We start from the raw sequence: 16221 nt of genomic DNA, 5'->3' as shown, positions 1-16221 counted from the left end.
CCTGCATAGACCACATCCTATTGCACCTAGAAGAAGTAAAGAATTCCAAGCAATCACTAATTAAGTTCATTTACAAGGGAGACAAGACATGCCACTTCACTTCCTAACCACAGCAGATTCACGCCACCTTTGCAAGGGAGACAAGACATGCCACTTCACTTCCTAACCACAGCAGATTCACGCCACCTCATTCCATTGAACAGTTGAGGATTTCCACAAGTCAAATCAGCCACTTACTCTTTAGTGTTTATTGGACAATCTTGCCGGAAAGGGGACAAAGCACATATCATATTCGTTTGTGCTTGGTACCAATCATGGCGACTCATTCTGGAGAAATTCTCCATGCCATCATGGAGATTTCTTTTTTAAAATATGTTGTCTCTATATTAACTAGCTCAATAAATTTTGCATTCTTTTTATATATGCCTACACATTTTTATAAAGCATAAACGTATATGCATTTTCATAACATTGCAATAAACGCATTTGTTCAAACGTTGTCATTCAAGCATGCAATATAAAAACTCTGTAAAATGCATAAAATGTTAGCCTTATATGAGTCCAATATAATAGCCTCACATAATTGAGTTGATATTCTTGAATGGTTCACAAATTTGTCTTGTTAAAACTTTGAGCCCCTAAATGGTCGCAGATAAATTAAAGTTAAATGATGCGCATGCCTTCATTCGCAGACGATGAAAATTAAAGCATGTGAAAGATAATTTATTCACTATACGCTTGTGAATGTGCACCCGGGTTTTTTTTTTTTCCTTTTTTTTTTAGTTTTTGCCTTTATGTGTTTTATCTACATTTAGTTTACAAATAGATTTTCTTGTATATCACTACTGTTTTACCTTGCACTACCGTTGGGTAGGCTGGTTCATGTTACCAACCAACCATTGTACTAAAAGTTTTCTCAAGTTCTTACTCTTGTTTCCCTTTTCAAGTGCTTGAAGGAGTTTTTTTATGCAAGCATGAGTTGGAAAATGAATGAGCGACACCCCAAAGAAAAAGAAGATTTGTCACCCAGTTGTGTTCTCAAACTAATGTGATTTTGCTGGATTTAGTTGGTTAGAATACTCTTGTTATTTATTTGATGTGTTTTTGAGCTCTAATTTATAACTCGATGAGTTCCAAGAATGGTTTGTTTGTGTATGTGATGATGTCTAAAGTATTAAGTTAGTTATCTTTAACACTCTGATGGAGAATAGGTCTCATACTTTTTATTAACCATCATTCCATACAAATGATACAAAGAACTATGGATGTACCACTAAGCGAGCCGAGCTCGAGCTTGAGCTCGACCAGTTCGAACTCGACTCGAGTACCTATAGCTTTGCTCAAGCTTGATTTGAGCTTTATTAGGTGAGCTCGACATGCTTAACCAAGTATGAGCTTGAGCTCAACTCATTTAAGCTTGTGTCCTTTAATACATATTTTATGCTTAAAATCTTCACATTTTTATTTAAGCCATTTAAGTTTTTGAAATTTCAAAAATAAGTATTAGTGTTAAACGAATCTAATCGAGTCAAGTTCATCCAACTCAAATTTGACTCGTTTACAAAGTCGAGTTATCAGTTAAGCTTGATCTCGACTCGTTTAACTTACGAATCGAGCTTGAGTCGAGTTTAACCAAGCAAGTTCGAGTCGACCTCAAGTTGGCTTAACTCGTTGAGCATCCCTACAAAGAACACAAAATGAGTAGCAAATAATGTAAATGAAAAGTAGCACATATGCTGTTTCAAGTACTGGGCCATAGTTTAAGGTAGACATTAAATGAGCATGCCTATGCACCCTCTCTGGATTCTTCCAAAGTCACACCTCTCTCCCAGTCTAGCTTGAACCCCTTTTAACTAGCCTTGCCTCTTGGAGGCAAGCTTGATCCTGCTTCGGGCAAGTGCTAGGTCCTCACAACTATACCCACTCCTGATTAATCAATCCTTGGTCTAGTCTATATAAAACAAAATTAGTACCCTTTCTATTATTAGACCATGAGAATGTTCCTTATTGATCCTCTGCCATAGCCATCCTACAATCAGCAAGAAATTTATTAAACTTCCTATGTTTGCATTTGATACAATGTTGGATTAAAAGGTGTGTGGAAACCATTTGATGCTTTTATTGCTCTTCCTAGTCAAGTACAACCACAAAACCACATTTCCCTCCCTCTCTATCGCGCTGTCTCTCTCTCTCTCAAACATTCTTGTTCTTCTACAGGTGGGTATGGAGCTCTTGAAGAGCTTTTGGTTTGGAGGTGATCACTTGGGCGCAACTTGGGATACACAATAAACCGGTTCGATAATCTTCTTCTGCAATGACGTGTTAACTCTTGAAGAAGTCGTTGCTGTGCATTGAAATAAGTCATATGTTGAACGTTTTGCAGGTTGGACTGCTCATCGTCGATGGCTACTACAACTCTTTTTTGAGCTTCATCGGCAAGGCTGTGTTCGTTACACCTTCTCAGCGTAACATAATAATCTCTGCTCCTAATGCCAAAGAGCTAGTGCAGAAGCTCGAGGTGTGGATCTCTCTCTCTCTCTTTCTCTCTCTCTCAATGAATTCTATGCTGCAGGATTACGCACCAGAGCACGATTGCGTCGTGCCAATGGCTAGCTGGGAGACGGAGAAAATCGAGTGCAGCACATCCTTACATGTGGGGAGATTGCTCGATGATTCGTGCCTTGTCTTAAGAACTTTTGTGGGTCATTCTCGATGGGCACGGAATGTGCATTTAACGGTTTTGGCGATAATTTCTAGTAATACATGAAATGTTGCTACAGCATAAACTCTCTTTCTCCTCTCTGTGCAGGGCTGCTTTCTATTAACGTGGCCATGTTATAGTGTTGGCATGAATTACTGTGTAAATGTAAGGCTGCATTACAAAGAACCATGACTTTTCTGTTTTTTGAAGAGCTATGGATGTTACTGTTGAGGCTGGGGAACCCTTGGGGTCTGTAGAATACCTACCTGAGGCCGAGACCTCTACCCAAGACCACTCGGGGAAGCCTAACTCACGACAACAAATAAAAAACAACCATCCATTACACTGACAACGCCGGACAGGACCCTCGCTTGACTCAACAAACTCTAAAGATTGACACGACGCAAGCAAAACACCATTAACACTAAGACTCTTATAAGGAAATAAGTGATCAACCTAAGCCTTCTGGCCGACAAGCTTGATCTTCGATGGAGGAAGGCAATGGTGCCAGTCGGAACCGCCGAGGTATGGTGGAGCTGCTGGCGACGCCTGGGGCACCGTATGGACTCGGTCGCCTGTCGAGGGATGATGGCTGTTGCGTGAGGCCCGTCTTGCCGAAGGGAATAAGGCGAACAGAGACGGCCCTCTTGGACGACGGATGACGAAGGAAGACTGCGGACGCTGGACAGTGTAGCGAATGCGGGGTGCGGAGCGAGTGGCGCCTGAGAGCTCGGCCCTCCCGGCCGATGGTCGCGTCGAAGGAACGCGACCCGCTTTGGTGGATGAGATAGTTTGGACAGCAAGTGGCAAGACGCCAGCTGAGGGTGGGTATGGACTGAGGGGAATGAGCGCCTACTGGGAAGAGTCTCTTGGAGAGGGCCTTGGCTCAAGGTTCTCACGGCTGGGGTATGCTCGAAATGGGGCTAAGCCTAGGGATGGGTGAAGGTTGAGGAAGACGACGTTAGGTCTGGCTCGTCTGGATTGTGGAACACTAAAAGGGACGGGCTATGATCAATGGTGAGTTATGAAGGGGATTGATCCTAGTTGGGACTTGGCGAGATCATAACTCGGGTTTGGGGTTCCTAAGTGTCTCGGGACCAAGGGTTGGGATTAATGAGGTTATCGGTAAAGGATGAGGAGACTACGAGGGTAGCTCGGGAATGGCTGGGGGTTTAATAAGGTAGTTAAGGGGGAAGTTAAGGCTAAGCTCGTAAAGGGAGAATTGACCTAGCACGGGAGTGTGCGTACCTGGGACTTGAATGCTCGTCGGGACTAGAAGGGCTTGGGCCTCACGATGACGACACGTGGTATGATGGGCGGTGGTTGAGGGAGGCTTGATGGTGCTTGGAAACTTGAAGGGCGTGGGCCCTTGATGAGTGACGCGTGGCGAGATGAAGGGGAAGTAAGAGAGCCTTGACCGCTAAGGCCTAGGAACACAGCGAGGGAGGTTAATGCACCTAAGAATCATCACCGCACACTTAATGAAGCTCGGGAGGTGGAACGCCTTCTTGGGCAGGGTCGACCGATGACCCGTAGGAGCTGGCCGGAGTCCTCGCCGGGAATGTAGCAGCGGCGGTTTGTCCGGCCGGGCCTCTTGTAGGGACTTGACCACGCCGAACACGGTGTAGCTTAATCCGTTGACTCCGCCTGGTCAGGGCGATTCTTGCTCGGCTAACTGCTTGAACCTTGCCCCTCTCCTTCTCGATGCCACTCCCAACTTAGTTGGAGAGCTCCCTTGGCACCGGGCTCGCACTTAGGATTCCACGTAGTGATGTAGAAGCAACTGGCCGCCAACCAGCCACACCCACCCCACTTAGGTCATCGAAATGGAACCGGCCACACTCCTTGCCGACCTTTCCGGTCGCGGCCTCCTTGGTTCGTACAAGGGGGCAGCTTCCTACTAGGGATGTGCTTGGCAATGTCGCCAAGACTAGGGTGCTTCCTCTTTTCCGACCAACCCTTCTCCCGATGTGCCCGGGACAAGGATTCGCCTACTAGAGACGAAGTAGTGCCTAGTTTTCTAACACAGAGGGGAAAGTACCGGGAGAGTTCGGTACCTACCTTGGTCCTCACACGCCGGATTGTCGTTCACGGTGTAGAGGGTAGAACCACGGCCACTCCAACACGTCCTCCCGAATCCTTTCAGCCTCTATCCACCCTTCGTTGTCAAGGGGAATTGCGAATGCTTTGGGGTAAGCGTAGGGACAAGCTTCAATGGTAACCTTCCGGCAGCTACCACGTCCACGAGCTCCTCTGATTCTCTTGGGCAGAACCACGGCCACAAGGAGGTTTACAGTTTACACTCCTCTATGGCGGGGAATACATGCCTTCATGGCGGGGAGTACACGCCTTCAAGGTGGGGATCACACCTCTCGGGTGGAAGAGAGAGACGAAGCTACTCAAATAGATTCCTTAATATGATAAAAAGATAACTTGTTACACTACGGGCAGGTATATATACCCGAGCGTCCCGGTTCACAACGACTTAACCCGATACGGACTAGAAAAGACGGAAATAGACATGACTCTACATTTTAATTCGACTCTTGACTCTACACTTGACACTTATGCTTGACTCTTGGCGCGCCTAGCATCTATCCCTAAGGCGAGCCTACACTCCACTCCTACTGACACAACTTAGACTCAATCAACCGGACTTAGGTAAGACTCGGCCCAGGTAAGGATCCCACTGGCTCAGACGGGTCCATATTGGTCTGATGGCTTGGGTCGTTCTCTGGGTTTGCTGCTTCTTGGTATAGTTCCACGCCCGTTGAACGGTACCCTATGTTGGGTGTTGCGGCTCGTTCGATCTATATTGACTGATGGATGCTAGTACTCGGATTGAGGCTCACGATCTTCCTTGTCAGTTCCGGCCCTGGGACTTCCTTTCTTTCTTTAGGCTTACGGCCTTCTCTGGCCTCCAGTTGGGCTGCCTCCTCCTTGAACTGGAGTTCTTCCTAGAATGCATCCGGTTGTAGCCTCTCCAGGGGGTGGCTAATGGTTTTGTCGGGCTCTTGTGACAAGTCCAAGGCCTGCCTTAGCGTTCCCGTCAGCACCTCTCGGCTGAGTTCAAGAACGGCTCATAACAGTTACTCTAATGTCGTCAATGGTTCAAATTTTTGTCTCTCTTTCTTCTTTCTTCTTCGTCGGTCCTCTTTTCTTGTTCATTTTCCAAGTTTCATAGGCCTTAATGGCCATGACGGTGTTTTCTGAAAATGCATTGAGACGGAACCAATCTTACCTTGGTAAGGGCCAGTGTGAACATCCGGAACGCGTTACTGTGGTTCATGGCCAAATTTGTCGCCACCTACTCAGGTGGCCGAATGAATCAGTTAAGAGACTAAGAAAATAGCAAGAGCAATTAGGAGCTGTAGAGGTGGCATTCACTATGCGCGCTGTTTGCTGATTTTCGTTTCATGGTTTTGGTATGTTGGAGCTACTTTTGTGGTATTATGATCGATCCCTTTGTTCAGTTTTCCATACGCGTGCCTGCACTAAGCTGCCGAATCTCTTTCTGTCTCTAAGGTGGTGTAACTAATGTTGCGAAAACGACCCCTTATTGCATCTAGCTTTTAATGTTTTGAATAGATTTGTGGTTCATATTGCAACAAGTTCAGAGTTGGTCATGCAACCTGAGAGCTTCCCATCAATAATTTCCATGGTTCCTCTGCATTGACGGTATCATGGGATCTTAATCAGTCTATTTGGTTTGTAGGTTGTTTAAACTATGATAAATCTTGAATCTTGATACATTTCAAATGATAACATGATTAGAAATTAATCCATACCCTCCATGTGTAGTAATACCTCGTTCGTCAATCCATCGATCCATCGAAGCTGACAAACAAAAGACCATTCGGAGACCGAGGGCAATATAGAGTTGAGACCACATTCTGCAGAAAATTTCTAAGAACGTTGAGAGTTGAGATAGTTTTTGACTTGTTTGCCGAATTGTTTTGTAGGGAATTTTCACTCAAGTATTTGCTTAAATTTGTGTACGAATCATTTGTTTTCAGCTATGGATTAGCTAGTTAGATATAGGCTGCTTTTATACTTTCCTGACAAGTAAAGCACATGGTATGTGTGCATCATTATGTGGCCTCATGAAGTGCATGCAAAGAGGTGATCATTGCAAGGAGAATCTCGTCAACTGTTAAAACGAATTGCAAAACTATGGCTAACCAAGACAATGATCATGTACATGAAGTACACTAAAATATCTTTGAGGGCTTTAACCTTGAACCAAACTAAATATTGTGAGCTTTTACCATTGAATTTGCTTCTGAAGTAAATAGATGCATTTATTGTTCTTATTCCATATCATATAGTTGCATGTTACATCTGCATCTACATCCTACTTTTGTAGGATAGTTTGCCTTTAAATGGTTTAATATTATTAAATAAACTAATAAAACTGGTTTAAAGCTAACTATCTAAAGTATGACATATAGTTCCTTTTAACTGAAGAATGTCTTGAGACATTATCTCTCCAACTTCATTCGAAATTTAGGCTGATTTTGCTAACATGCTTATAACCACAAAACCTTGGCCCATGGTAAAATGCCCAAAATGCTCGACAAGTTTGAAGTATACAACACTAGATAAACCACATACATATTCCCATCAGTGATAAAATATTTACATAAGTGTTCAAAAGAGCTTCAACGTTAAATACAAAGCCAAGTGTGTGTGTGCATTGTGTAGAGTATCCATAGAAGCAAGTACATATGTAGCATCATGTACACATCCATCATAACAAAAAGAAGCTCAACAAAATCAAATATGCCCCTTGCACTTCTTTGAGAGTTTCTTGGATTTTTTAATATCAAGGGTCAAGCCGAGACGTGGCTCGACCTGTACAAACAACAAGAAGAAATTTGTAGGGCCGCAAATAAAATGATAGAAAATGAATACAGCAAAAGACATGAAGAAAAAAAAAAGACAATTGTTTGGGTGCTCAACTATAGTGAGTAATGGAAACCACAAATGAGCATGACATCAAAAAAGACAATTGTTTGGGTGCTCAACTATAGAGAGAGAGAGAGAGATGATGATGATTGATGAGAGTTTTGATAGAAATCATCAATCCATAATGAACAACTTATTCAACTCATCATGAATGACAAAAAGAAATACTTTGAAAAGTTCAATGTGTGATGTTTTTAGTTTCCTCTCACCATCTTGATAGATAGACATGCAAACAATAAGGTGCATTCTATCCAACAAACAGAGACGCAATAGTAACAGAGAGACATAGATTTGCAAGGTACAGAGGAAACACATTTGAACATCACATATTGAACTTTTCAATATGTTTGGAAAAGGCCCCTAAGGGCCATTTGATGGCCTAGCGATATCCACTGGTTCTGTGAATATCATTCTTGTCGTGCTACATGACATTTAACTTGAACAATGTTATTTTAAAGACAGTTTATATCATTAATATTAACTATAAAAATTTCTCTCATTTTGTAGCAGTAAGACATTCTTGACTCCTTGCTCTTGGAGCTTTACTTTACAGCTTTGAATATCATTCTCTTGTATACGTGTGTCTGTGAGATACAGAGTTTGTTTCTTGGACATCATTCCACTACATATTGAACGAGTACTGTAAGGATTGTAATGGAACATAAGCATTTCATATGTCAACACAAAATAAACATGTCTAAACCAAAATTAACAGCACCATCAAATAAAACGTATCTAGAAACTGCATGAATATATCATATTCAAAAGAATAGGCAGCACGCTGAAAAAATAAACATATAACCAATAGAGGATAGCTTTAGAAGAATGTGTTTAAATAGAAAAACTTGAGTATATGATTACTGACCCATTTGAATCTCAAAGGGACATCCTAATGCTTTCTTAAAACACAATGATAAAGTACAACAGTAGAACAGCCCCAATGCATGGTTGATATTTAGTAAAATCGGTCCAACTTGAAGGGAATGAAGATGTATTTGAAGAAAAATGACCTAAAAACTCAAGCTATTATATTAATTAGTATGAATCCTCCCTAATACACTTAGGTGTGAATCATGCCAGACCTTGTAACTGAATCGGCATCAAGTAAGGACAATGCAATGTCATAAATCCCTCGTATGAAATTTCATTCATGTAAACATAAACATGTGTTTACTCAAGAAAAAGGGAGACCATGGATGCGCGAGAAAGCGTGTCCTGTTTTAGCCCCGTTATAAAGCTGAAAATGTTGAAGACAACATAATTATTTTGTTCCTAATAGATAAAAGAAAGACATGGAACAGGCGTAGTTAGCCGTGCTGAAGAATATGTACCATAAAGACGTTAATTAAACCAGGCGTTAACCCAAACCAAAAGCAAGGGAGAGACCGAAGGCAGCCTGGGTCGACGCTACAAGCATAACACATAGTGTATCAGACCACTTAGGCAGGTGTTATCTTCTTTTACATAAAATAAAACTACTTATCATGAAAACATAATTACAACATAATGATACAATTAGATGGCAGCAAGCAATCATGGAGGCTGGAACAAAATGTTTGAGCTTAGAGAAAAAAACAGCTAATGACCTTCAAGCAGACGTGCCATCTCACTGTCTTTCCTTTCAAGTGCAGACTTAAGCTGATTCAATGAGTAAGTCATTTCCATCAGCTGTTCACCCAAAGACTGCAATTCCTTATTCTTTTCATAGATTCTAAGTGTGAGGTCTTCTACTAGAGTGTTCTTCTTTTGTTCTTCCTCCTGTTGGATCTCACTAATAGTCTTTAGATCACTACGATGAAGTTGTATGTTTACATAATCATCAGAATTGTGATAGTCATCTTCCTCTGCTAGCCATGCATACATACTTGAATCACACTTTTTTTGACTCAATCCACTCAGTTTTACCACGGCACCTCAGCTCAAATGACTTCTCAAATGATATGGCACAATAGAAACCTGTCCAATTCTTCTCAAATTCAACAACCACCATTCCTCGAAAGCCCAGTGCATCCCACATAAGGGTTACTTTTGCTGGGTTGAATTCAGAAAACTGTTCCTTTAGCTTTCCATTAGTAACATAAGCCTCATTCTCCAACGCAGTTGGTATATTAGCAACAATAGCCATCCAAGGCCATACAAATCTCTCTTCCTTAGGTTCTAGTTTTACATGCTTGGGAGGTCTAGAGTCAATCATGGGTGGCCCGGAAGGCTTCAGCTGTTCTGCATCCTCCATCAAAATCATCTCCAGTGCACGATGTTTGGCAGCCTTTTCCAAACTCTTAGGTGAATTTGCCACTCCATTCGCATGTTGGAGAATCTCTTTATATCGATAGTCCTGCTTTTTCTTCCCCAAACAAAAAGGGCACTTGAATGTCCCATCTGCATTCCTTCGAAAAAGTCCTCCTTTCAGTTGTGCATATGATTTCTGAACTCGATCTTCAAGTTCTGATTCACTGAAATCACTATTTTCATTTGAAGACATATCCAGTTGCTTCCCCAATGCTTAGAATAGCTGAAATCAGCAACTTGATGGTAAACTTCGCGATGCACAGTAAACAACTCACAAAGTCACTCTTCCTGCAAAATAGAAACTTCAATTCTCAGAGCTAGCAGCCTAATACCGATGCCTACATTGCATGTGACACCTTAGGGTTCCATTTCAACACCACATCATACAGAAACAAATGGAACAAGAGCCAGAGAAGGGAGAAAGAGAGAGAGAGAGGGCAGGGGGAGAGATAGGTTGGAAGCAGTGCAGAGGGAGTGATGGCCTGTCGCAGCTTTCACTCATCGCCTAAATTTTCACACCAGAGGTGAGGGTGTGCTTGTTAAGGTGGATGGCCAGTCGTGACGCCCACGTGGATTAAACAAAGCCGGCCCCGAAGGTCCCCAACTACACCTTGGGCCCCCGAATCGCCCATCCAATGAGACTGATGGTGAACAACAAAGGAACTCTACTCGTACTCCTCGTTTCGCCCATAGTAGCCAAAACCGGACATACTATGAGTCTGATGGAGAAGAAGAAGAATCCCCTCCATGTCGTTCTAGAGCAATTCAGAGACATGAACCCAAGCGGACTCCCACAGTCCGATATGAGTTCCCTAAGTTCAATGGAGAAGGATTGAGTGAATGGATGTTCATGGCCACGAGGTACTTCATTTGTTAGCACGTTCTTAGAGAAGAGTGGATAGAGACAGCCACGACGTATATGTCAGGAGACGCAACTTCTTGGTATATGTGGTTTGATCATAAGCATGTAAATCCAACCTGGGAACAATACAAGACTAGTCTTCTATTAAGATTCGGAGACTCCACTTACATTGACTACGATGATGACCTAAAGAATTTGGTCCAAACAACAACTGTTCAAGCCTACCAAAAACAGTTTGAAAGGCTTGCCAGCATGGTCCAGTGGACAGAGCATTCCCTCATTGGTGTTTTTAAAGGCGGTCTCAAGAATGAGATTAAAAATTGATATGAAGACCCAGCGTTATGGCAGCATCGATGAATGTTTTGCCATGGCAAGAATTTATGAAGAAAGATTGGAAGAAAAACAAGCACTCAAGAAAGCTCGTAAGTTTGATAAGAGGAAACCTTTGTTCTCCTCAAGTTCCCATTCAAAGAGGAACGACCGACCTCCCTATCCAAAGAAGGGAGACAACAAGACCATCCAAGGCCACAAGCCTCCAATAACGTATATCACCGAGGAGGAAATGGATGAACTGAGGCGCAAGAAGTTGTGCTTCAGGTGCAAAGGAAAGTGGGATAAAGACCACCAGTGTAAGACCTTCACCAGGCTACAATTGGTTGACAGTTATAGTTGGTCAGTTCAGATTCGAAATTCTTTGAGAGTGGTAGTTTTAGTTCGTTATTTGGATTTTTTGTACTAGTTTAGACTGTTTAGTCTTGAGGAATTATCCGGCAGTTGCAAGCACTTGGACCTTTGAAGACACAGATCAGAGGACAGCTTAGCAGTCGGACTTCTCAGAATTGATCTTAGCAAGTGGATTTCTGAGTTAGAGTTTCGGTTTTCTTCAGGGTCATCCACGGTTTTTCTTAGTGTTCTTCACGGCTAGTCTTGCTCACTTTTAGCAAGAATAGGGCTTGTGCACATCGCACATCCGAGGGTAGCCAAGCTCGAGGTGCGTCACTGAAACGTCAGGCGGACGTGGTGATTTAGTCTCTACTCCTTGAGCCCGGCCAAGAGTGCGGTGTGACTACCGAGGCACTAGGTGAGTGCGGTAGTAGGCGGGCCAACCCGTCTCCCTTGCCTACGAACACACGAGCAGCGCAGTGGCAGTGTGGAAGTCAGTAAAAGTGTCAGTGTAGCAGTGTCAGCTTAGAAGAGTCAGAATTCAGTTTTTATGTTTAACAATTGGTATCAGAGTAGCCTTGAGGCCGTCCGACCTTCCTCGGCCTTGTCTCCCTTTTCCGTTGGCATCATCCGACGCGCGTGGCCGAGTCACCTAAGGCGACAAGCAGGCGCTGCCGTCTTCCTTGCGCTAGACTCCTCGGCAACCTCGAACGCGTCACTAGCCCTCGGCATCAGCGACAGGCGGTCGCCCTACCCCAGGCCGACCTTCTTCAGCCCGACGGCCATGGTCATCAGCTCGGCTAGCGCCTGCAAGCACGCGACCGCGTTCTCTCGGCACTAGGCAGCAGGTGGCTGCCTCTTCCGTGGACGACATCTCGGCAGCAGGTGGTGGCGAAGACCTGGTCCCTTATGGCCTACCTTGGCCCATGAAACCGGTGACCCTCGGCCCTCCTCTGCGGGTCCCGACTGCAGGCGGCATTCCTTCTTGCAGTAGCTACGTGGAGGCACTCCTCAAGCGGACTTCTAGAATTGTAGTTGAGATACTCGGGGATACGGTTTTCTCCTCAAGGTCCCTACTCGTGAGTTGCCAAGCAAGCCTTGGCCGGTAATGCACTTCAACCCCCTTGTAGCTCACGGGTGGTAGTATTAGGATTCCTGTTTAGTTTGCTTTCATTTAGTGCTTTAGCCCGTTTTCGGCCTTAGTCCTTGTTCGTGGCACCTCAGAGGCGCAAGTGCCAAAGACACGACCACATAAGGCTTGACCTTCCTATTGAGAACGGGCATGGTTAGCTTGTGGTTGTTGAATGAGTTGTGACTGATTGAATTGTATCAATCGTGTTTGTACTAGCCTCACACCCTCGTAGTTTGTTGTAGTTGGTTTGGCCTAGTTAGGTTTTTGGGATACCCCTCATGTACTCACTTCCTATCGGGTTTAGGGTTAGGGTTTAGGGGCCTCATGTCTTGTCCTGGCTCAGCAGTATGGTTGACCTATGCCACCAAAATGGGTACATTCCAGAATATAACTCCTTCTAGCTAATCCTAAGAGAAATATCCTTATCCTATATACATTTAAACTATAACATAACATATGTCAAATGTATATATGCATATACAAACTGCACACGTGTGTGTGTATATATATATATATATATATATATATATATATATATATATATATATATATATATATATATTATCATATCTACTAATGTATACATATACATTAATAGATATACTATATATATCTACATACAATACTATATATTATTGTAAATCAGTATTATATATATATATCCTCTATTGCTTTGAGAACCCTTTCACCAAACTTCTCTCCGACCTCTATTTCTTCATCATCCATGAAGGTATGGATTCCTGCATCCTTGAGAGCTTTATAGAGCTTCCCTGTAAAGCCTTTGTGGGTGTCTTCTCTCCTGAAACTAAGAAAAACTCCGTATTTTGAAGAGCCAAGAGAAAAGGAGGAGGATGGAACCAACGCTGAACTCGAAGAAACGGCCATGGCTAAACTCCTCCTAAAGGTTCCAATGCATGGAAAGGTGGATGCCAGTGAAAGCATATTTTTACAGATATCTAGGTCACCATGTCAGTGAAGATTGTGTTTTACTGATGTCCAGAGGAAAATATCATTGCAAATGAGTATTCATCGATGTGTGCCGAGAAAATGTCTTTGAAATTTAGCTTTCAATGACAGCCGAAGTGAGGATGTCAATAAAAATATACTTTTCACCGACCCGTGTTCATGCTCGTACCAGTGAAAGTAGATTTCGATGAAGAATTACCAACGTCCAACTGCCGCATCAGTATGTGTTTTCTCTTCATCAAGCATTGTCTAAGGACATTTTAATAAGACTATTTCCAATGTCCAAAACATGTCAGTGAAAGTTATCACAATACTTTCACTGACATTTTTAAGTAGTTTCTTTACTAACATTTCTCATGCATCAGTAAAAGCTTCCCTTACTTTTAACTCTGCTTGAGCCCTTCTTCTCCTTTCTTCTTCTTTCCTCTTTTCCATTTTCCTCCCTCTTTTTCTCATTGGTGGTCACTGCAATTTTTCGGTGACTCTGGGTGTGCTTCCTCAATATTAGACATCTAAACAACAAAAAGTAGGGTTTTCCATTTTAGTGTTAGGTTTTTTTTTTCGATTTATGAATGATTTTAGGTTATGACATTGTCTTAGGGTATATATCTGAATTTTTTTGGTAAAATTTCATTGTTTTGTTATAGTATTTGGCTGTGAAACTTTTGAATAATGTTTGTTAATCTTAGTACTTTTGATTTGATATATTAATTGCATGAAATTCCACATAATCACAAAACCCCTAATTTTTTCCTAATTATTATCCTTGTCAGATTCCGGTGTCATACTTTGAACATGTCTAATTCTACTATACATGAACTTGGTTACAAGATATTACATTGATTTCTTGTCATTTTAATGTGTTTTATGATGTTTGAATGTTTTCAGTTCCTAACTTTTTACCCACCCAGCAAGTATTTGACGAATTGTTTAAATGACTAAGGACTTAAAATCTTCTTGAACTGCTGGAATTGAAGCTCCATTTATGAATTATGTAGCATGTTTCATCGTTAAATGGTGCAATTGATCATTTGTTAATGATCTGTGAGTTAAGGATAAGATAATATTTGTTTTGTATATATGTTCAAGGCATTACTTTATGATGTTCTTTGAAAGATATAAGATTATGGACCTAGATTGTTTAGGTACTTAATTGAAAGATTGCATGACAAGCTACCCAATGAGTATTAATGTGCATGAATTAGAAACCAAATAGTTAAAATATATCATTCATAATATGGAGAGTTCATCTTATTGAAGTTGTTTGTATAGGTCTATTACAAAATAAATAATCGAAGTTGGATTACAAAAAAAAAAAAACAATTTGAAAAATGTAACTGGTGTGAAACAATTTTTTGATTTTGTTATCGCATATAATGCGATCGTGAATGGAAGAATGAGATGTCCTTGTATGAGATGCAATAATGTCTTCATTCAAGCAGCTAAAGATGTCATCGATCACATCATATGAAATGACTTTATACATATGTTCGTTGGGAATATCATGAGAAGAGAAGAATTTCACATGAATAAACATCGAAAAAAGTTGTCGAAAACAGTTAAGGGTTACTCTCGGACGTATTCCATATACAACTGGATGCATCGTCTTCTCAAAGAGCATATAGTACTGAAGATGGTCAAAACAACAACAACTATAAAAGATTGATTAAAGACGTTAAACATTCAGTATATCCATAGTGCAACATGATAATGCGTGAAATGTATTAATTTTTAATATTACATTCATGCAATTTTGATGTGATTTAATGCTTAAATCTCCATGTTTGTGTTTGTGTAGGGCTCAAGGAGTCACAATTCTAATTGGGATTGTAATCGGAGCTAAAAAGAAGAAATTATGTGTAAAACATTGAAATTTGGCTCCCAAGAGTAAAATCATTTTTTATGTTAAAAACCTATATTTTTTTGTTCAATTTAGGTCTTTGAATCATATCTCTCATTTGCTTAAACTTAGGTTGTGCATTTCGTTTTGATAAAATTTATGTTTAACTAAAAACTAGATACATTAAGTGGAATGAATGGAAATAAGGTAGCAATTTGAAATCTAGCATTAATGACGGATTGCTTTTGAAAAAAAAATTAAAAACCCCCTACACTAACTCTTGAGAATAGGAGAAGCACGACCAAGAGCTCTCTCTCTCTCTCTCTCTCTCTGCTTTCTCTTGGTGAAGCATGAGGAGGAAGAATCTTCCCCTGGCTTCTAGGTGACATCCCTTTGGTGGAGCTTCACCCCACCATGACCCATCTTCCATTAATGTCTTCTTCTCTCTAAAACTTGTTAGCCTAGCTCAATGGATGAAGAATGGAAGCCAGTGGAGGATTCTAGAGGTCGTATGAAGTCTTCAATCTGGGATACAGGGGAACCTCTCCTCTTTCTAGGTAAGTTTTAATGATTTCTAGCATTTCACGTTAGATATTAAGTGTTTTTCATTGCTCATTTAGGGCAGGATTTTAGAATTTTTCTAGTTGTAGATTTTTGTTTTTAGGTAGATTTCTTTAAATTCATTGCTCGGGTCGTCTCCCTCATGTATGTTTCATATTTTGCTTATTTACGTTAAGTACTGTTAGTTGTATTTGTCAATTAGAGTAGAATCGCAAGAGTGGTTGTGTGGTCTCGTGTTA

At 41.6% G+C, this 16221-nt stretch overlaps 1 pseudogene; it reads right to left on the bottom strand.

Annotated features, from left to right (window-relative positions):
* Positions 1-9247: 9247 nt before the first annotated feature.
* LOC116257107 (protein INVOLVED IN DE NOVO 2-like) lies at positions 9248-10343 on the bottom strand (annotated as a pseudogene).
* Positions 10344-16221: the final 5878 nt, after the last annotated feature.

The sequence above is a fragment of the Nymphaea colorata genome, chromosome 7 (assembly GCF_008831285.2).
Source record: "Nymphaea colorata isolate Beijing-Zhang1983 chromosome 7, ASM883128v2, whole genome shotgun sequence".
In the NCBI taxonomy this organism is placed as follows: domain Eukaryota; kingdom Viridiplantae; phylum Streptophyta; class Magnoliopsida; order Nymphaeales; family Nymphaeaceae; genus Nymphaea; species Nymphaea colorata.
Note: the sequence above shows the minus strand (reverse complement) of the source record. Positions and strands in the feature narration are given on the sequence as shown.